This window comes from Rhineura floridana, chromosome 1 (assembly GCF_030035675.1).
Source record: "Rhineura floridana isolate rRhiFlo1 chromosome 1, rRhiFlo1.hap2, whole genome shotgun sequence".
Lineage (NCBI taxonomy): Eukaryota > Metazoa > Chordata > Lepidosauria > Squamata > Rhineuridae > Rhineura > Rhineura floridana.
Window position 1 is genome coordinate 116,333,062 of NC_084480.1, and position 22,494 is coordinate 116,355,555.

The window sequence follows — 22,494 nt, forward strand, 5'->3', positions numbered from 1 at the left end:
GGTGTTCAGAGCTTGCTTTCCCACCTCAAAGAATGAACATGACAACATTTGGAAATGGGCTCGGCATACTCAATTTAAAGTTCACATTTGGCAGGTTGTGCTGGAGTCAAGTTGGCAAGCAGAGCACAATAAACAAAGGGGGTATTTGCTTTAATTATATTTTAAAATATAGCTCCCTGCAGCTTATGGGGCTCAATGTGGAGAGAGGCCCAATGTTTGTTTGCCCACTTTCAAATGGGGGGAGGGAAAGGGGGGGAGCCTGATTTATACAAACGAGCTTTGTTTTAATTAGTGTGGCGGCAGCCCCTTCTTTTTGACTCAGGGTGTTTCAATTGTCTGGAACTCCCTCTGCTAAAACTGCCCCTTAGAAGAGAATTCCATGCACAGATGCAAAGAAAAAGATTAGCCAGTGACTCTGCTCTGAATAGGGTTTTTTTTTATTTTAAAAAAAAATCCAGACAGACTCTGCAGAGCTGTCCACGGGGAGTGAGTTGTCGAGCTATTATTACTTCAATAGTGTTCAGCTCCAGTGCGATGTCCCTCCCAAGGTTAACAAGATAGGTCAGTTAAAAATAACATTAAATAAGGGGGTGGAGGGTGAGGAGAAGAAACCCAGAATTTAAATAACACCAGCAGTCTGGCTTAAGCATGACAAAAACCAGGAAATTTAAAGGTAAGGCTAAAGCTTCATCCCCAGATCATGGCCATTGTTGGGGGGAAAGAAAAGCACAATGGGGTGAGCAAAGAATGAAGTGCCAGCCAGAACTGTGAATTTCCTGGTTTTTGTCTGGCTGAGCCAGACCCTCACATTATTTAAGCAGAGGAGGGTTTAATAATGGCCCTCCTGCATTCACATACACACAGAATAGTAAGTGGGCTCAGATCTGAAGCCCTCTCTAGGTACACAGACATTCTGGGATGAAAGGCAGGATATAAATTTAACAAATCAATAAGCCAATGTAAATAAGTGTGACTTTATATTTCTGTATCTTAAAGAGATTCAATTGGAAAGGGTGAAAAAATCCCACAATATTTTGCATCCTCTACTCCAAATAATTGTGAGCTGTCTTGGTCTAAAAGGCTTAGATTTTCATGACCCTGAGGAATATATTTGTTTCTTAGGAGGCTACCTTATAGTGAGTCAGACCAATGCTCCATCTAGCTTAGTACTGTCTATTCTGGCTAGCAGAGCATCCCAGCATTTCAGGTAGGGAATATTCCCAGCCTTACCTGGAGATGCCAGCGATTGAACCTGGGACCTTGTGCATGTAAGGCAAATGTTCTACCACTAAACTATGGCCCTTCTTCAAGTACTGTGCTCCACGGCTCTGTGGAGTTCCGATGTGTGCATACAGCTCCATGAAAGCAGTGGGCGTTGGGAAATTCTTCATGCACATGATGAAAACACTGCTCACGTAGCATTCTCTAGGTGTGCAGAAACTTCACATAACAAGACTTCCCTTCATTTAATATAATGGAGGAAATTATCATATTGAAAAAAATAGACAAGAAATTTATTTCCTAAATTGATTTCTGGTGAGCATTGTGATGTTCCTATATTAATGTATATATGGTAAGTGTTGGTTGTTTAGAAGATACATGGTAAGTGGAGTGAAAGAGGGGGAGTGAATGGGCAGTAGAATGCAAGATGATTGGCTGAGTGTTTAAAATGGCTGAATGTATAAAAGGAAGAGTGAGAGTGGTGGTGGTGGATGAGGTGAACTGAGTGGGTTGCTTGGTGGGGTTTAGAGAGTTGTTTGCCAGGAGAGAGTGAAGAAGGAGGGAGGTGGAGTTCGTATTAGTACTGAGTAAAACCATATGCTTATGTGCCTTAAGAAGAAATCTTGTTAATCTTGTTAGCTTTGTTATCTTTAATAAATACTTAATTTGGTTTACCAAAGGCCTGATCCTTGGCTGGGGTTTCACAGACCAGAAGGGAGGGTAAGGTAATGACCAAGGCTGAAGGGGAACTGTAACAAATGGTGGCAGCGGTGAAGAGAATAACAATACCAGTATTCAGAGTCTCTGGGAATACTAGTATTAGGACGTGACTGGTGGTTGCCTAGCAGGGGGATCTGTTGAGATCTGTGCTAGAGCGGGGAGAGAAACCATAAGAGAGAGCGGTCCGGACTGGTGGAGTCCCTGGTGGTGCCTAGTGACAGGCAGTAGCCACGCGCAGGTAGGAACCTGATAGGGAGAGCCAGGGAAGGACGCCTCACAAGCATCAATGTGCAGAAAGGTATTTTGGGGCTTCATGGTAGCAGAGTATGACCTGTATTCAGTGAACAGCCTTTAGTGGCAGGGAGGCAAAACAAATCTTCACATGGTACTCCTGTCTATATCTATCTATCTATCTATCTATCTATCTATCTATCTATCTATCTATCTATCTATCTATCTATCTATCTATCTATCTATCTATCTATCTATCTATCTATCTATCTATCTATCTATCCTCGAAGGAGCTCAAGGTGGTATACAAACATGGTTTTCCCCCTCCTGATATTATCCTCCCAATAACCCTGTGAGGTGGGTTAGGATGAGAGACAGTGGCTGGCCCAAGGTCACCCAGTGAGCACCACACAGACCTGGTTCACACATGCATATACATAATTTGCTAATTCTGCATTTAACTATTGGACATGATGACTGGGAGCTAAATGACTTAACTAGTTCCACTGGAAACTAGTGTATGTGAGACAAAATGCAAGACAAAATGAAAGTTCTAGCTCTAGTGTTGTATCTGGGAAGGATCAAATGATTTACTATTATTACAATTATATCCCATCTTTCCTCCAAGGAGCTCAAGGTGGTGAATGAACATGATACTTCCATGATACTCCTCTCCATCCTGATCTAGCTCATTGTGTGGAGAGACCTGCCCTCCCACCAGCTGGTCTCACCTTCATTATCCCCAGCTGTGCATGCAAGTATGACACATCCAAAATAGGTCAAAACTGCATGGCCAATTATCAGATTCCCCACCATCACCCGGGCTTTTTCCTTTGCGCTTTGGATTTCTGCAAGCAGATATGCTGTACCCATGTGGACAGCAGGAAATGGGAGATGTGGGTCCAGTACATCAGGTGAGCAGGTGGACTCACACTCTCTCCATGCAATGGACCAGATCAGGGAGGAAATGTCTAATATGTGATGGCCCATCCACACATGCTTTACAATAAGTTATCATCATCACATGCAGCCTTTGAGTGATCATTTGAATTAATGCCCTTTCTTGTGGACTCCTTACAGAGATAAATAGCAATGGTGACCCAGCACTGCAGCATTTTGAAGCATTTTATTTATTTGTTTAACTCATACTCATTAACGTTGGTGGAATTGTGACAATAAGTCACTTTTTACAGATGAGGAACCAAGACTGTAACTGAGTGACTTTCCAATCAAATGGCCATGATTCTTGTCTATAAGCCCCAAATCCACGGTATGCAATATGGGAGATAACATGGTAATGTTGTGCAGTATAGGGAAATGCCAAGGCAATGGGAGACAACCTATATATTCTATGAATTGTAGTAAGGTTAATAGGAGACATAGCAAACTGTATACAGAAAGTAGTAGAGGATATCCATTTGGTCAGATTAGAGATAGTAAGTTATGCCTGTATCCTATATGGAAAGAAGCAGATCAGGGCTGGCACCTTGATAACAGGTATGCCCCTTTGGCTAGTTTGAATTATGAACTATGACATCTTGCACCTGATGCTTCACAGGGTATTTGGAAAATATATCAGGACATAATTGACACACACAGACCCCATTTAGTAACTACCTCCTCAGGCAAAACTGTCCCAGTTCCACATGGCTAGTTTGATTGGGAATGCAAAAGCATGAAAAAGGAGTTGACTAAATTAATAAGACAGGCTAGGAATTCTTGAACTGATAAGGCAGCTTCACATGATACAACATTAAAGAGAATATAAGAACATACTTAGACCAAAAAAAAGAGGCCTTCCATGTTAATAACTGGAAAAACCTGAGATTAATCTTTATTGAGGGGAATGAGTCCATATTTTGGAAATTGATTCATTGGGGAAATAATAATAGGAGGGGGGATTATGTGCACCCCTAATTATGCCTGGAGAACAGATTTTCCATTTTAGTGTTCCTTGTGGAGGAAATCTGAGTCTACAATCATTTGAGAATCTGAATCAACATGAAGATCTCCCTGAGTGACTGTCTATTTTTCTAACAGAAATTAAAGATTCAAATTATAAACCAACACTTGATGGGCATGCCTTAGAACAGGTACCTCTTTCTGATATTTGGGATTGCACTTGGATGTGAGATTTACTGGAAGCACTGTTTAGCTGCTATTACATTACTGGGTTCCAAGATCACTAGTCAGCCAGTCAAGCGTTTACAACAGTCAGCTGATCAATAAGAGAAAACATGAAGTATAAAATACAAATTCAAGGCCTCAACAGAACCAATTATTTAAAAATGACAAGCTGGGAACTGACTGTCAGAGAACTCTAAGAAAATTACAACATTCAGATATTGTGACACCTGTTTAGTAATACTTGTTCTGGTCTCCTCAGAAAAGATACTTATTTAATTTATTTATTTAAAACATTTATATATATACCCCTTGTAGGATGCACACCTAACGTGAGAGTGTTGAAGAAGCTGAGAGCAATGCTGTCAGGAGTCTAGACCAAGAGGCTAGACTCCTAGCAGGGGCATCCAAGGCGGAATGGTCAAAGCTGAGACACCAGACTAAGATGCATCCAGACTCAGAGGAAGGGAATGGTAAACCACCTCTGAATACTTGTTACCATGAAAACCCTATGAACAGAGTATCCAAAATGCAACACAAGATAGTGCTGGAAGATGAGACCCCCAGGTCAGAAGGCACTCACCGAGCTACTGGGGAAGAACAAAGGACAAGTACGAGTAGCGCTGTGACTAATGACGCAGCTGGGTCAAAGCTGAAAGGAAGCCAAGAGGCTGATGAGCACAGATGTGAAAGGAGAGTCTGGAGTTAAATGATGCACACAATGGGAACATGGAATGTGGTAAGCATGAACTAGGGAAAGTTAGAAATTGTCAATCAAGAAATGGAACGCATCAACATTACAGTACTTGGTGTAAGTGAATTAAAATGGACAGGAATGGGACATTTTCAATCAGGCAACTACAAAATATTTTATGCAGGAAATGAGAAATGAAGGAGAAATGAGGTTGCTTTAATGAGAAGCTTGCTTTAATAGTGAGAAGTGATGTAGCAGAAACAATTAAGAGCTATAATGCAAGCTCTGAGTGAGTTATATCAAGGAGATTTAACTGAAAACCTATTAACATAACCATCATCCAAGTCTACGCTCCAAAGGCAATTGCAGAAGAGGAGGAATTGGAGAGATTTTACACAGAAGTACAGGAAGAAATTGATCATACACCAAAACAAGATGTGCTGATAATCATGGGGGACTAGAATGCAAAACTAGGGAACAGAGAAGAACTAGGACCTGTGGGGAAATGGGGCTTAGGTGACAGAAATGAAGCAGGAGAAAGACCTATCAAATTCTGTGAAGCCAATACTTTGTTTCTTGCCAACACATTTTTAAACAACCGAAAAGATGACGACATGTGGACATCACCAAATGGTCCATATAGGAATCAAATTGATTATATAATTGGTAGCAAAAGATGGAGAAGTTCCATATTTTCTGTGAAAACAAGACCAGAAACAGACTGTGGTACAGATCAGAGCTTGAAAAAGTTACTTTTTTAAACTACAACTCCCATCAGCCCTAGCCAGCATGGCCACTGGATTGGGCTGATGGGAGTGGTAGTTCAAAAAAACGTTTCCAGGCTCTGGTACAGATCATGAACTGGTCAAAAATCAGAGTAAAGCTAAAGAAGAGCAACAAAGCAATCATAATGCCAAAATACAATTTAAATATCATCCCAGAAGAATATAAAGATCAAATAAGGAACGGATTTGAGGCTTTACTCTTAGTTGACAGAGAACCAGAAGAACTGTGGAATGAAGTCAGAGACATTATCAGGGAAGAATGCAAAACAAGAATACCTCTAGTTAAAAAGAGAGAAAGACCTCAATGGATGACTGAAGAAACTCTTTAAATTGTTAAAGAGAGAAAGAAAGCAAAAGCAAAATGAGATAGAAACACTGTTAGTACCCTTAATGCAACAATACGGCGACTAGTATGTAGGGACAAAGAGAACTATTACAATAGTTATTGTATAGAAATAGAAGAGGGCAACAAAAAGGGTAGAACAAGAGCTCTATTCCAAAAGGTTAGAGAAATTAAAGGGAAATTTAAATTAAGGGTAGGGATGTTGAATAATCAACAGGGGAACTGACTAACTGACCAACATGAAATAAAAGGAAGTTGGAAGCAATACACTGAAGAACTCTATAAAAGAGATGCAAGGATGACAGATTCATTCATGGAGGAACCGTATGATGAAGAACCAGAAATTTTAGAATGTGAGGTGAAAGCTGCTCTTAAAATTCTTGGAAGAAACAAATCACCAGGAACAGATGGTATACCAATAGAGTTGCTACAAGCTACTGAGACTGAATCTGTCCAGATTTTGACAAAACATTGTCAACAAATATGTAAAACTAAACAATGGCCCACAGACTGGAAGTGTGCAATATACATCCCAATTCCAAAGAAAAGAGATCCCAGGGAATACAATAATTATTGAACAATTGCCTTAATATCCCATGCAAGTAAAGTAATGCTCAAGATTCTACAACAAAAGCTCTTACCATATGTGGAGCGAGAAATGCCAGATATCCAAGCTGGATTAGAAAGGGAAGAGGCACCAGAGATCATACTGCAAACATACATTGGATAACGGAATGGACCAAGGAATTTCAGAAGTAGATCATCCTGTGCTTTCTAGATTACAGCAAAGCCTTTGATTGTGTAGATCATGAAAAACTATGGAATGCTTTAAAAGAAATGGGGATGCCACAGCATCTGATTGTCTTGATGTGCAACCTATACTCTGGAGAAGAGGCTACTATAAGGACAGAATATGGAGAAACCGATTGGTTCCCAATTGGAAATGGTGTGAGACAAGGGTGTATTTTATCACCCTACTTATTTAATCTATATGCAGAACATATCATATGGAAAGCAGGATTGGACAAAGATGAAGGAGGTGTGAAAATTGGAGGGAGAAATATCAATAATTTAAGATATGCAGATAATACCATACTACTAGCAGAAACCAGTAATGATTTGAAACGAATGCTGATGAAAGTTAAAGAGGAAAGCTCAAAAGCAGGACTACAGCTGAACGTCCAGAAGACTAAAGACTAAAGTAATGACAACAGAAGATTTATGTAACTTTGAAGTTGACAACGAGGACATTGAACTTGTCAAGGATTATCACATACCATGGACTACAAAAAAGACAAATAATTGGGTGTTAGAGCAAATTAAACCAGAACTATCACTAGAAGCTAAAATGATGAAACTGAGATTATCATACTTTGGGCACATAATGAGAAGACATGATTCACCAGAAAAGACAATGATGCTGGGAAAAACAGAAGGGAGTAGAAAAAGAGGAAGGCTAAAAAAGAGATGGGTTGATTCCATAAAGGAAGCCACAGACCTGAACTTACAAGATCTGAGCAGGGTGGTTCATGACAGATGCTCTTGGAGGTCACTGATTCATAGGGTCGCCATAAGTCATGATCGACTTGAAAGCACATAACAACAATAATATATATATATTTGCATTTCTAAGTGGTGTTTTCTAAAGATCAACCAGGAAATCTTCTCATATTATGTGTACTCTAACCCCCTGATAAAAAAAACTACAGTAAAGTAACACATAAGAGGCCATTTCGGCCTCTGAGTGGTTGCATGGATAGCATCTGACTATCTAGCAAATCCACTGTTTAGAATCTTTGAAAGAAAGACATTAAAACTAGCAAATAAAATAGCTATTCTATATTTAGATACTGATAGAAAATTTAAATATTGCATACAGTTATTTGAAGCAGACCAAGTGAAAAGCATGGCCCATTAGCTAATGTATGGAGCTTTTTTACATCCATATTCTCTTATTAATCATATCAATTCCCCAGGGGTTTAGACTAGAGGTGGTCAGTTGGTAAGCTCTGCCTTTAAATGTTTACACTGCTCAAACGTTATACAGAGCTGAAATATGGAGAGAAGCCAGATTACAACTGGAGAGTCTTTAAAATAAATTTATGAGGCAGCTCTTAAGGTTTCCCCCAGGAACACCATCTGCCCACCTTAGAGAGAATGTGGGCAGCGGTTGATCACTGCTAGAATTGATTTCTTCAGCCTTCAGCTCTGGTGTAGATTGAATTGACGGAAGGACCTCAGTCCCACCAAGTCATGTTGGTTAGTGCAGCTAAGGAAAGGGGTCTTGTGCACAGTGATGCCAAGGCAAGCTGATGGTTTATAATTTATCTATGGGAAGATATTTGTCTATTGGTCACTATGCTCTGAGGAGTTTTGGTAATGATACTGGTGAGGACATGGCAGTCATAATTTTCAGCCTGGCATCCCTGACTCAAGGTAACCCATCCTGGGGCACACTATTTCCAGATTTTGACCTTTCCACAGATCTGCAGGGATTTTACAGTATTTAGATTTCAGGTAATACCCTCTTCTTATCTTGAGGGGAGATACTTAGGAATTCCATCAGCAGAATGGAAATGTATTTCTGGTTGCAACTAGATTAAATATCTGGTACATTACTTAACATTCTACCTGTTGTATCTGGACCCTAAGCGTGTGTGTATGGTGGGGTCATATATTCTCCAACAACATTTAGACCAAACACCTCAGGATATGGTGGTATAACTACTGGCCAATAATCAATTTTACACTACTTACATAGTAGCCCTATTTGGTGTGGCAGCTAGGAAGCTACGCTCTTGTTTTATTAAAAATGTTACTAGTTCTAACATATAAATCTATGATAGACTATGGCAGGGTAGTCAATATGGTGTCCTCCAGTTGTGTGGACTGCAGCTCCCATCATCCCTGACCGTTGTCCATGCAGGCTGGCAACCCCTGGACTTTGGCAATATGTTCCTATGGCTTTATTTTATTTTTTATCTCATTTAATGATTTTCAGTGCAAAGACTTTGTGCATTGCTTCTTTATGTCATGTTGACTTTACTGAAATTTTTATTCTATTTGTAAATGGGTTTTACCTACATACAATAAAATTATGACTGAGTGACTTGCCCAATTTCATCCAATGAGATTGAACAAGCCCATTACTGGGCCTAGCTTTCTCAGACATGTTTTATTTTCATTTTAGCTAAGCTTAGTTCTAAGCAATTGGGCTTAGGATTACACCATGCAACCGGATCTTGTGTGTTTTCAGATCTTGTGTGTGTGCATGCACATGCGTATCGTGTACTGGAAGTAAGTTTCACTGGATTCAATGGGATTTACTCCCAGTTATGTGTGGATTGCAGTCAAAGTCATAGACCACACTTGTTCTTAGAAATGCTAATGCTTGCATGCAAGTTTAAATATAATTTTCTACAAATGTGTCTTTTATAATAAAATGCTTAAAAGAAAGTTTTTTAGTAATTATTTCTTTGCCCTTGCCTAAAATTAGTTCCCCACGGCTGCAGTGCATCTCTAGATAGAAGGCATCTGTAACAGAAATAACAACCTTGCAGAATGGCAAAGGGCAATGGAGATGCAGTTGACTAAAAAAAACCCAACTAAATTTGAGTTTAATCTTTGCAATTCCTTTCCAGAACTGACTCTCACACTGTTGAAATTCTGCATGCACCAATCCTGTTTTACATTTATGTATTTAATATAAAGATCCGCAAAGGACCACAAGCCAGATATTCATGGAGTCCCAGTCTTCTGAGATTTGGGTCAATTCATCCAGCATCACCATGCCCATTTCCCTTCAGAGCTACATTGCTAGCATTTTTAAAGAATGAGCAGGATTAGACCAAGACTATTTGCAGCCTGAGGCAAATAGCATCCTGTCCCCCTGAAGAAGTCAAGGTGCACAATTCCCAAGGCCAACCAAGTTATTTTAGCAACTGAGTCAGAAAATCCCACAAGCATCTCTCCCACTCCCTGGCAGTAAAAATACAGTAAGAGCAAATTAAAATAACAAATGTCCTTTCAAGACCTGAAAAATCTGCTGCTTGAGGCAGACACCTCACTCTGCTTAATGACAAGGGAGGTGAATGAGGATGTATCTATACATTGCCATTTGTGCTAAAGACAATTTTAGAGGGACTGAACACTCACTTTTAGATGGATCAATTGGCACATTCCTGTAATCCAGTGAGACGATTCATGCTTGTCCTGTAGGAAACAATAAAGAAATGTAGGTATGCCAAAATGCAGTTATACAAAATTACATTTGGCTGAGCAACTCTAGCAAAGGAAAATTCCATGGGAGCTTGTGGCTGTAGATTCTCCTGGACCCAGTACTTCCCCTTGAAGCATGTAAATACCTAACTCATTATCCCATACATATGATGGGACCACTTGAATCCCATACAGTGTTTTTATAAGTGCTGTAAATTCCATTCCATGTAAATGGAATACAAATGTAAACTGTATTCCAGACAGCAGTGCTGTATCCATAATTCCATATGGAATCATCCCCCATTTACCCGTCCACCCAGTAACTCTAGCACTAAATCAGAAAAGATGGAAAGGAGGTACCACTAGTATGGAAGTTTGCCCTGATTTAGACTGTGTAATCCCTATTGATCCTACTAGTTTTTTAAAACCAATGTTCATTCACAGATTCACATGTACTTGTCCATGCTCAGAATGTGTGTTACTATACAGGCACGTATGTTTACATGCATACAATGATTTTGGAAGGGAGGAAAGAATTTTAATCCATAATCATTAAAAAGTTATTGTCATGTGGCCAACATATTTGCAATGCTCCTAAATACTTCCACATTTTATCTGATGCATATGATAACTTTTATTTATTTATTTATTTTATTAGATTCTCATGGGTTGCACTGCACCATTGCAGTGTCCCTGCTTATATGGTTTCTGGGAGGGGATTATGCTACGATGTCCATAAGTGACACCTGGCCTCAATCTATGATGATCATGTTGGTGATGGTGATGGTGAATGCTAATTCATTACGCATTCATGTGTTAATTCATGTGTTAATCTCATGAAGAGGCTTCATATGTTTAAAGGGACAGCACTGCATCTTGCACCTCAAGAAGTTGTACAACTCATCACTCCTGCCCAATGTCTCTCTGTTGGGCATGGACTGAGAAAGGAACACCAATGTGCACAGCCCTCTACATGCTTCCACAGGAGCTGGAGCCCTGATTACAGAAATTTACATGTGTAAATTATCACATGAAAGCCTGTTGACCAATAGACAACCTAGCAATGCTGAGTCCACAAGCTTCACTATACTGTCTAGTGTTATAGCTACATCTGTAATCCTTTCATAGCTATGTAGTGGAGTAGCAAATTCAGAAGTGCAGGATCCTTTCATGTTAGTCACAGCCATGCCCCCCCTTTTGCTGCTGGGTTAAGAATGAGATCCTTTTTAAACCTTCTCCCACAACAACAGACATCCCTAGGAGCCAATCAGCATGAAAGGGGAGTCTGTTAGCCACCGAGAAGAGTCTTCTCAGTGGCTAAGTCACCTCCTTTCACTCTGATTGGCTCCAATCAGCAGGAAGGACAAGGAAGCATGTTAGAAGAGTCTTCTCAGTGACTAAAGCACTTCCCTTTCACTTATTGTTTTATAGGATGCTGGAGACATAGGGACCCTGCTGAGACTCTGCTCTGAAAAGAGTAAGGGGTCTAAGACCCCTCTGAGACCCTGGACAACTACATCCCTGCATATAAGTTTATTTATTTACTTATTTATTTATATCCCACCTTTCCTCCCAGTAGGAGCCCAGGGCAGCAGGATAAGCAGGGAAGGCATGAAAGCTGGTAATTAATCCTCTGGAAGACTTACATTGCTCATAATACTTAGCATTTCTAAAGCAGCCACATACACACCAAAGCCATTCACTTACATTATATCTCAACAATCATTACAACAACTTTCAAAGATAAGTCAGTATTATGTCTTCCTTTTACTGGTGGAGTGGATGCTAAGAGATGGTGGCATGTTTTAAGACCACCCATGGCTTGTTCCACAAATGGATTAATTCACTAGTAGGCAAAAAACCTTGCGGTTTAAGAACATACCTATAGCCCACAGATATTTCTATCAAACTTTAAAAAGCAGGGAAATTGGGCAGCTATAGTGAATGCCAGGGCTGGCCCCAGGCACGCCGGGGCCTTTGGGCATCAGCTTGCCCCGGGACCCAGTGTATGCACATGTGTGTGCATGCGCGGGGCTCCCACGCCCCCACCTACCTGTCTCCGCTCCCCTTCCCCCCATGCCCCCCACCTACCTGTCTCCACTTCCCCTTGAGCTACAGGGGCCCCTCCACTCCCCTTCCAGGATCCGCTGCAACAGCTGTGGATCGCAGGACAGGAGCTTCCACCTGCCCACCATTTCCTTCGCCCCACCTACCTGTCTCCTGTCTTTTAGCATTGCCATTAACCAAGATGGCGGACACGGTTTCCCTAAGGGGATGAAGCCTCCACAGCCATCTTGGTTGTTGGCACGCGTGCATGCTACATACGCGCATCTCTGCCATTAACCAAGAAGGCAGCAGGGGCTTCATCACCTTAGGGAAACCTCGGCCACCATCTTCATTAAGGGCAATGCTAAAAAGCAAGAGACAGGTAGGTGGGGTGAGGGAATGGAGGGCAGGTGGAAGCTCCTGTCCTGCGATCCGCAGCTGTTGCAGCGGATCCTGGAAGGGGAGTGGAGGATATTATAAGACCACTGACAGAAAAAAGTCCAACAGGAGTCTGGGTTTTTTCTCTCTCTTTTTAGACTTTGAACTCTCGATTCTCTCTGACTGTTTTGTGTATCGCCATGAAAATTGAGAGTGTTGTTAAGCAAGCGTTTCTGAGTTCAGGACTATAAGTTTTGTAAGGTTTTGTTTTGAAATGAGCTTATGGGAAGAATCAGAATGGCATAGGGGTATTTTCAATTTAACATTACGGAATGTGAAAAATCCACGCTGGCTATAGTATAAAGCTACTCTCGTGGCTGTATAATACTTGGGATTCAGGCAATATACATCTGTATGGGTGTCTATGGAAGGCCTGCTTGTCCATCTTTACTATCAGCAAGCCCCTATGTCAATTTGCAGCTCATTCTGCCCCTTGCTTTGGAAGGAAAAGTCCAGAACCTGGATTGTATTACCTACTGTTAAGGTCCAAAAGAGACTGTTCCTTCTTACACCAACAAATCCCTAATTATATTGTTATGGTTTTGGGGGTTGAGATAGATGATTTCTATGAGTCCCCTTCCAGCTTCTGATTTAGAACCCTGCACCTGGAGCAGGGTTCTCTCTGCAGTGGAGAAACCTGCACTGCTGGTCAGATGAGTCTCTTTTGTTAGTCTAATGGAGTGGCCAGCTGAGCTAATGGGTCTATCAAGTGCCCATTAACTAGGCCAGGGAGATCCCATTGTTATTGAAACTCTTCAGGAGAGCCCCCACCCCCAGGGTCTAAGAGAGACTTGTGTTTTTAGTTGAGCCTGAGGAAAGGCTGGTAACTGGAGACAGGCAGAGAGGCTTGCTCTCTGCACCATGGCTTTAGGATGCCTCCTGTAAGCTTGCTAGAAAATGCAAGATCTGTTGGACTGCCGATGCTTTGAACCCCTCCATCTTAAGCTCAGGTTAGAATGTTTGTAAATAAATAAACCATATTTCATAAAGACACCACAGTCTCTGCTGACCTTCTTTCCAAGGAAACCAAACCCTGGGTAAGCGCAGGGACCCCTGGAGATCTCTCATCAGTCGGAGATTGGGGTGGCGCGCAACAATATTGTACCTTTGCATAGTGGATTTTCAATATAAGCCACTTCGGGAACCAATCTTGGCAGAAAAGTAGAATATAGATATAAAAACAAAATGAATGTTCCATCTCAGAAGCAAACTAGATCTAGGTCTAGGTGGAAATTCTTGGGCTCCTATATGCGCAGCTCTGAAATATATTTGGGAGAGTGACAGGAAGCAAATACAGGAATGGACAGTCTGTTTCTGGTTCATATCACTTTGGCTTGCGTTAACTCATAAATTAATTTCATCCTGTTTCTGCATCAACTGCATTATTTAAAAAAATGCACAAAAACTTGAATTTTTGAAGGTATTGCCATCATAATGTACATTTCCAAATGTATTCTTCTCAAAAATAGTAATTTTAAAGTATGTCTTGAGACTTTTTTGAGCCAAGAACTGTGTTGCCACATTTGGAGAAGGACAAAATCTGGTGATTAGTTACATTCATCTTGGAAATGTGGATCAGATCAGTTCATATTGGAAATTAGAATGATCAAATTCTTCAAGCATCCCTAAACAAACATAATAAACAAATAAAACACACACAAAACAAATGGGCACTCTAGTAGCCATTGCAATAGCACTTTTCAGTATGCTGATTGTTTTCTAATTTGTTTGTTTTTTCATTTATATGAAATACATGATCATTGCTTCTCCCTGCCTCTTGAAAAACACACCTTAGCACTCTTAATGAAGCCTTATGTTTTCATGAACTAGTTTTTCATCTCCTTTGCGCACACACCCATCCCAGTATAATTGATAATATTTGCTTCCTCTGTTTTTTTGTCCAATTCAGTTTACAGTATGCCTACATGAAACTCCTGGCAGAAATCAAAACACACACAAAACAAATTCACTACATTGAACTAGGGCTGTATTACTTTGGTATACAGATGAGGGGGGCTCATTTGATTCAATGATCCCTCTAGTCTCAAATTTCCTGTCTGTGCAAAGCTAGCAAGCCAGGAAAAATGGGATCTAGTGGCCTAGCCTTTTCCTTGGCATGCTGACTTACTATAGATAACCAGCTATGATTATATCATACTCCCTCTTTATTCATTACTTCTTTGTATCGTAAATGCAATCCAACAAATTTTGAAGTTGAAACTGATTTTCAAATACACAGGGTTTTGCCCAAACCTCATGTTGCTATTGAAATAGTTCCTTTTTTCACTTTTTGGCATCAGTTTTCACATGATGAATATCTCATGTCAATGTTAAGAAATCTGCTGTTCCCCATCTGAGAAAAATCCACTGAAAAGCACAACTCATCTTAACATGCTAAATACCAAATCTCAGTAAGCAAGAGCACAAATGAAGTGAAATACTCACTGTGCAAAACTGACACACAGTAAAATTGTTCCATGAAAAAAGTAAGCACATCAAAAAAGTAACATGAGAATCAGGCCAATGAGTGGCTTAGGGGTGTAATTAAAATCTTGCAGGTGGGGATATTACAAACCAGAGAAGTGACAGCTCTTTTTGAGGGTCTCGAAGCAAATTAGCTTTGAATGATTGCAAACAAACATCTTTGAATACACTGCTGAGTAACCCTTGAGTGATGTTAGTGCAAGTTGAGCCATTATTCATTCCTTCATCACAAAAGTATAGTTGAAAGTTTGATAAATAGCCCAATATCATTTGATTGAGCACATCCATTTGGTTTAAAAATAACTAAAATGAACATTCCTCTAAAATAATATGACTCTTTGTTGAAATCCATCAGGTTAAATGATATCCCCTGCCGTATCAGTTAACCCAAAGTAACGTCAGATATAAAATGGAAATGGACTGCCTGCAAGTCGATTCTGAGTTATGGCGACCCTATGAATAGGGTTTTCATGGTAAGTGGTATTCAGATGTGGTTTTACCATTACATTCCTCTGAGGCTGACAGGCAGTGACTGGCCCAAAGTCACCAGTGAGCTTCATGGCTGTGTGGGATTCAAACCCTTGTCTTCCAGGTCATAGTCCAACACTGTAATCACTACAACAGAAACTGAACTAGCTCCAAGTCCAACAATACAGAATTATGCAAAAGCAGTGCCTACAGTGTCATCTTAAGAGTAATCTTTGTTCAAACATCTTTAACTCCAAAGAGAAACACCTTTATCACCACATGCTGTGTGAGGCCCATTCACACATTCACCAAACTAGTGAAACTCAGCACTTGGCAGAGCAATGGGAATGTTCCCTGACCCTGTCAGTCTGTACATTTGATGTGTTATCTAAATAAATCATTCATATACAAAGAAATGTCTCCATTCAAACGTCTGATAATGTGCAGTCTCTTTCCTTCAAAATCAAGGGGTAAGCAGCACTGCTGCGCTCTTCAGGGTGAGAATGGGGCAGGATGAAGTGGTGGTAATGAGGTCAAGAGAGCTCTGGATTGGAGCCGTCCCACAACTCTTCCAACCTAATCCTGCCCATCCCAATGTACACACACACTCATGAGCCACCACTGAAAACCATCAACAGAAATGCCTTGTGGTTGCAGCTCTTTCGGTCATCAGGGATGCAGTAATTTGCAAAACATTTACATTTTGGCATTTCTCATTCAATCAATCACTTTGTCATAAAACCAGATTTTTTTCCTTCTAGAATTCTATCAAAAAGTACTTGTGTACTGTTCCTCAGACATGGCTCCACCTGTGCTAAATCAAAGGAAAGGAAAAGCCACGGGGAAAGAACAGCTTTCTGTATAAAGAGTTGTGTGAATGAAATGTTTCTTAGTAGCAGTTCCATTCATTTTTTTTGTGGAGGGCATGGAATAACCTTTTAAGAGGCCACCGAGGAGATGTAGGCTGCATTGCTACAAACCAAGAGCCAGAACTGATATGAATTAGTAGAGTATCCTCTGATGACACTTCCCTTTGTTCTTTATGTTTGGAACTGTGGGAATAGTGTCCATGTTTAAATGGGGGAAAATTGATACAAGGTGCTGTCACTTGTGAAAAATAGCCCTAATCTCTTTTTCTCAAAAGCATTTTTAGATTATTGTTGTTGTTGCTGTTGTTGTTAGTTTGTTGTTTAAAAACCCATTATTGTACAGCCCAAGAAAGCTAAGAATCAAGGCTCTTTTACATTTTTGTACAAATAGGTGCACACAAGAACTAGGAAATGCCACCACTTTTTAAGAATGGGAAAGAAAACATATTGGGTTGGATCCATCCTTGGTTGGGAAACAATCCTATGTTCCCTGGGATGACAGCTGAGGGTCCATAGGATGCTGTGGTTCTCCCTCACCAGGGGTAGAGAGTGAGATCCACCACCTGAGGCCTTTCCAGCACAGCAACAGAAAACTCCACCAACATCACTGTTCCTCCGATAAGTCTCCATCTCCATCTGTAACGGGACCAGAAATGTGTTGGAGAAGGCCATAGATACACAGGATCCTAGGTCCTCTGTTCACCCAACAAATCCCCCAAATTGACCAAGAGCTACTCCAGCACTAGAGCTATCACACTAAATTTCCTCTCATTAGAGTCAATGGGAGTAAAAAACAAGGTTTTCAAGAATAAAAAATAAAGCCACCTCCCACCTTGGCCCCATCAAGCGAACAGGGTACAGGAAGTGGTTGTGGCCACATCACTTATTTTACATGCGCACACGCACACACACACACCTCCATAGACTTGCTCTGTTAGTTGTCCTTTGTTGCACTGAAATCAGTGTGGAAGTCCTGTTGATTTCAATGGGTCTGAGACCAACTTAAGTTGTATCCAATCCATTATGTTGATATTTTCAAACTTTGTGAGGTGGGGCCCTCCAGAAATAATTTGCAACAGCTGGGTGGTATGATCTCATAAAAGTCAATAGTTCATTCCCCCCCCTTGAACTTGGAAATGATGGCTTAGTAATCAACACAACTTTCATCTACTGTAAGGACTTATATTATTATGAGTGTCCTAGTTCGTTGTTTTCTTTTTTACTTTAAATGTTTGAAAATGTTGTGGTTCTGTTTTGTTTTTAAAAAATGTTGTTAGCACCTTGATGGAGAAATCAGCTGTTTCTGCGGTCATACAAGACACCTATATTCACACCCAGTAATATGAAACACAATCTCAATGAAATGATAAGAAAAAAAATAAGATTGGGTCATCTCTTTCTTCTAGATCTTATTTTTAGATTGTAACATTGCTGGATCATAGCACTGCTTTTGTTTGTGATTTTCTGTTCAACTCTCGCTATTTCTTAAAATATATTTTTTTAAAAACCCTCTTGAACATTCATGGGGGGATCAGTATATCACCAATGCTATACATTAGCTACGTTGGAAAGGTTGAAGACATGACCTTGAAGACAAGGTGATCGAGCGAGTGGTGGCCACACAGTTACAGTCACACTTGGATGAAGCAGATTATTTAGATCCATTCCAATTGGGCTTCAGGACTGGACATGGAACTGAAACAGCCTTGGTCGCTCTGGTGGATGATTTGAGGAGGGCGTTGGATAGGGGAGAACATGCCTTCCTCGTCCTCCTGGATCTCTCAGCGGCTTTCGATACTGTTGACCACAGTATCCTCTTGGATCGCCTGGAGGGAATGGGAATAGGGGGCATTGTTTTACGGTGGTTCCGTTCCTATCTCTCAGACAGGCACCAATGGGTGGCACTGGGAGATGAGGTTTCAGACCCTTGGCCTCTCAATTGTGGTGTGCCACAGGGTTCTATACTCTCTCCCATGCTATTTAACATCTATGTAAAGCCGCTGGGGGCCATCATCAGGAGATTTGGTTTGCAGTGTCACCAATATGCGGATGACACTCAGCTCTATCTCTCATTTAAGTCCTCACCAGAGTTGGCTGTGGATACCATTTCCAAGTGCCTGGAGTCCATAAGTGAATGGATGGGAGGTAATAGGCTGAAACTGAACCCCGACAAGACCGAGGTACTGCTTGTGGGAGACAAGAGGAGGTTGGGTGATATTGACCTGGTGTTAAATGGGGTAAGATTGCCCCTAAAGGACCAGGTTCGCAGCCTCAGGGTCATTCTTGACTCCCAGCTGTCCATGGAGGCTCAGGTTTTGGCAGTGAGCCGGGCAGCTTGGTATCAATTACATCTAATACAGAGGCTGCGTCCCTACCTTCCTGTCCATCTGCTCCCATGGGTGGTACATGCCCTGGTCTCCTCTCGCTTAGACTACTGTAATGCGCTCTACGTTGGGTTACCCTTGAGGACGGTCCGGAAACTACAGCTGGTACAGAATGCGGCGGCATGGTTGATTAAGAACAGCCACCGCCGTGATCATATCACTCCAGTGCTAGAAGATCTGCACTGGTTACCAGTTGTTTACTGGGCCCAATTCAAGGTGTTGGTGTTAACCTTTAAAGCCCTACACGGTTTCGGTCCAGTTTATCTAAAGGAGCGCCTCCAGCATCATCAAATATGCCGCCTGACGAGATCAGCCTCACAAGACCTTCTCTCGGTCCCACCAGTTAAAACAGCTAGGTTGGTGCGGACCAGAGAGAGGGCATTTTCGATTGTGGCCTCCACCCTCTGGAATTCTCTGCCATGTGACCTTCGCCATGCCCCCTCCCTGGTCGGTTTCCGCCGAGAATTGAAAACCTGGCTGTTTAGGCGGGCCTACGGGACTTTTGGGTAATCTAGTTTTATTCTGTAAAGATGTGGGTGGGTTTAGATTAAATAGAGTTTGATGTTGTATTTGTATTTATATGTTATATTTTAATTTTCTGTACGTCGCCTAGAGTGGCCGTTAATTCGGCCAGATAGGTAACTTAGAAATAAAATTTTATTATTATTATTATTATTAATGTGCAAAGGGGTCAACTGCAGAACAAAAATAAAAAGAATTTAAGATTTATTTTAGGGCGGCTTGGCTCCCTGATTGGCAGCCTCAATGAAAACACTTTGCTGAGATTCTTGATTAGAAAACAGATGCTCAGTATATTTACTCACATTCTGTCCAGGGCACTGTGGATAGCTCCCTGAATACAGTAGTAGTATAGTTTAGAAGAGCTTTCTTGTTTTCTAAAGCCTAATGTGGGCAAGGCTGTAAAGTATTTAGCTTTGCTTTTGAACACTGGGGGGAGCCATGTTCACCACTGAAGCGACTCCAGCTTCTTATTCAGTGATAAAAAAAAATATTCCTGTCACCTTTGCTGAAGAATGGACAACTTGAGATGGAAAGTACACAAAGAACCAAATCAATAGGAGCCACACCAGCAGTTTCTAGAGCTACCAGCTCATCCCAATGAAGAGAGAAAAACTGTTGCTCAGCTATACGCCTAAATTCATTTAAATATGTGTAAATCTAAAGTTTCTCACTGACTAATAAGGAGCATAACATGAACACGAGAGAACTGCAAAGTGACAAATCTAAAATAATCAGGACGATTAATAACGTCAAGATGAAAAAATGTGGCTACTTTATGATCTATGGCAATAGTAGAGAATCTTTTTTCAGGTGGAGGGCCACATTACATTCTGAGCAACCTTTTAAGGGCCACATGCTAATGGTGTGTAAGGACAGAGGCAAAACTGGGGGGGAGCAACAAATGTAAAAGTAACTTTTGTACAGTAGGATAGTTTCTACACACTCCCCCACCCATGCTCCCTTATCTATCCAGGCAAGCAAGAGGCATTGTCAAAGTTCAAGGACACATTCCAACCAGGCAAAAATATGTAGGTTGCAAAGCAGGACCAGGAAAAGGTATGGCTTGAGGAGAGTTCTGAAGGCCACATGGAAAGGCCTAGAGGACAACATTTGGCCTCCGGGTCCTCATAGCCTGATTATTGGATGCCAAATGAGAGATGGGGGTGCTACTCCTTTTAAAACTGATGATTTCCATACCACCCAAAGTTGGAGGCCACAGCACAGCACAGTTCCCTTCACACTTCCTCTCTGCATGCTCTGTTTTCAAAATGGCAGCCACTGGGCTGCCAATCTCTTGACAAAGTCATGGCTTAGAGCAGTGGTTCCCAACCTTTATGAGTACAGGACCCCCTTTGTAAGCTCAAAAAATGCCGTGACCCCCCTCCACGCTAATTGTAATTTTAGTCTCTGTTAATTGAAAAAATGGTGTGTGGCAAAATCACATCTCCAAATATCCCTTTCCATAAAAAGCTCCCTGCAGACACGGAGATGTTGCTTTCTTTTCTTAATGCAAAGGTCCAATCAAACTGGGATCCCCCTCCCCCCCTCCAAACACAGGCTGAAGATGTACAGTCCTATCTCCCAACACCAGAGGCTTACAGTTTTGGATTAAGATCCAGGTTCAAATCCCCACCCAGCCATGAAGCCCACTGGGTGACCTTGTGTCAGACACAGTCTCTCAGCCTGACCTATCTCACAGGGTTGGTGTAAGGATAAAATGGAAAAGGGGGGGACCATGTGCACCACCTTGAGCAACTTGGAGGAAAGGTGAGATATAAATGCAATAATAAATAAATAAATAAATAAATAAATACATTTCAGCTGCAGTATGTGGGCTCCAGCCTCAGTTAACCTGCTGAGCTTTTTTAAACTCGTCATCATCATCAAGAAGCAGCAATATGGTAGTGGTGGGGATGCTAGATTGTGAAGACAAAAGGGTGCACAGATTGAGGAGGGGAGTTAGTACTTTTAGGCCTTGGGGAGATCATCAGAACTGATAACTTGATTAGCATGCACTTGGGGAATTAGAGTGAAGCAGAAGACAGATCAGCGCAAGCGCACACACAGACACACCTGCCCCTCTTGCAAGCAGCTGCAGGCATGCATGCACGTAGTAGCCTTAGAGATGGGGGGTGAGCAAGTCCTGAGCTTCCTCACTGCTCCTTGGCTCTGTCTGGGCTGAAGGTGAGATCTGGGCAGGCTTGCAAATAAGAGTAATTTTTAAAAAGAGATGGCAGTGAATCGGGAGCCAAGAAAGGCAGGCTGGCTGGCTGCCAGGAAAGAAGGGGAGAAAGAGCCTTTCCTTGCAGCCATGATTCTTTTTGCTTCACAAAAAACCCTCTCCTCTCATTCTAAGTAAGGGTGTCATCAGCAGCGGCAGTGCGAGGAGACAGGAATCAGTGATAGTAATCCCCTCTTCTTCCTGGTAGCATCTCCCTCAGCCTCCTTTGGCATCTGACATGTGTGGTATAGGCAGGTGCCTGCCCTTGACGTGCCAGAAAAACACTCTGGCACTTCAGCAAAATCCTCCCTTCTTGTTTGGAGCAAGAGGGAGGTGTCATCTGCAGCAGCAGTGGAGAGCAGACAGCGTCCAGTTAGTGAAGACTTAAAAAAAATAGTTCATTTATTTACTATTCGTGGCCCCCTCTGGACTAAGTCACGACCCCCAGATTAAGAACCATTGGCTTACAGGGATTTTTTTTCAGTTGTTGAGAACCCAATTTTTGCAGAAGCTCTGCAACCCTGCTACCAAATACAGAAACTCATGACACAACACAATTTCCATGAACATTTTTAACCAAGTGCCCCAATTAAGCCCTCTTCTCATATTGACTCAAATTTAAGAGCCTCAAATACAATTTTTCATACTAATCTCCTCCAGATAATTCAGATGGTTACTTTGAGAGATTGCCACCAGTTATTCTGGTCTGCATTTAAACAAAATTAA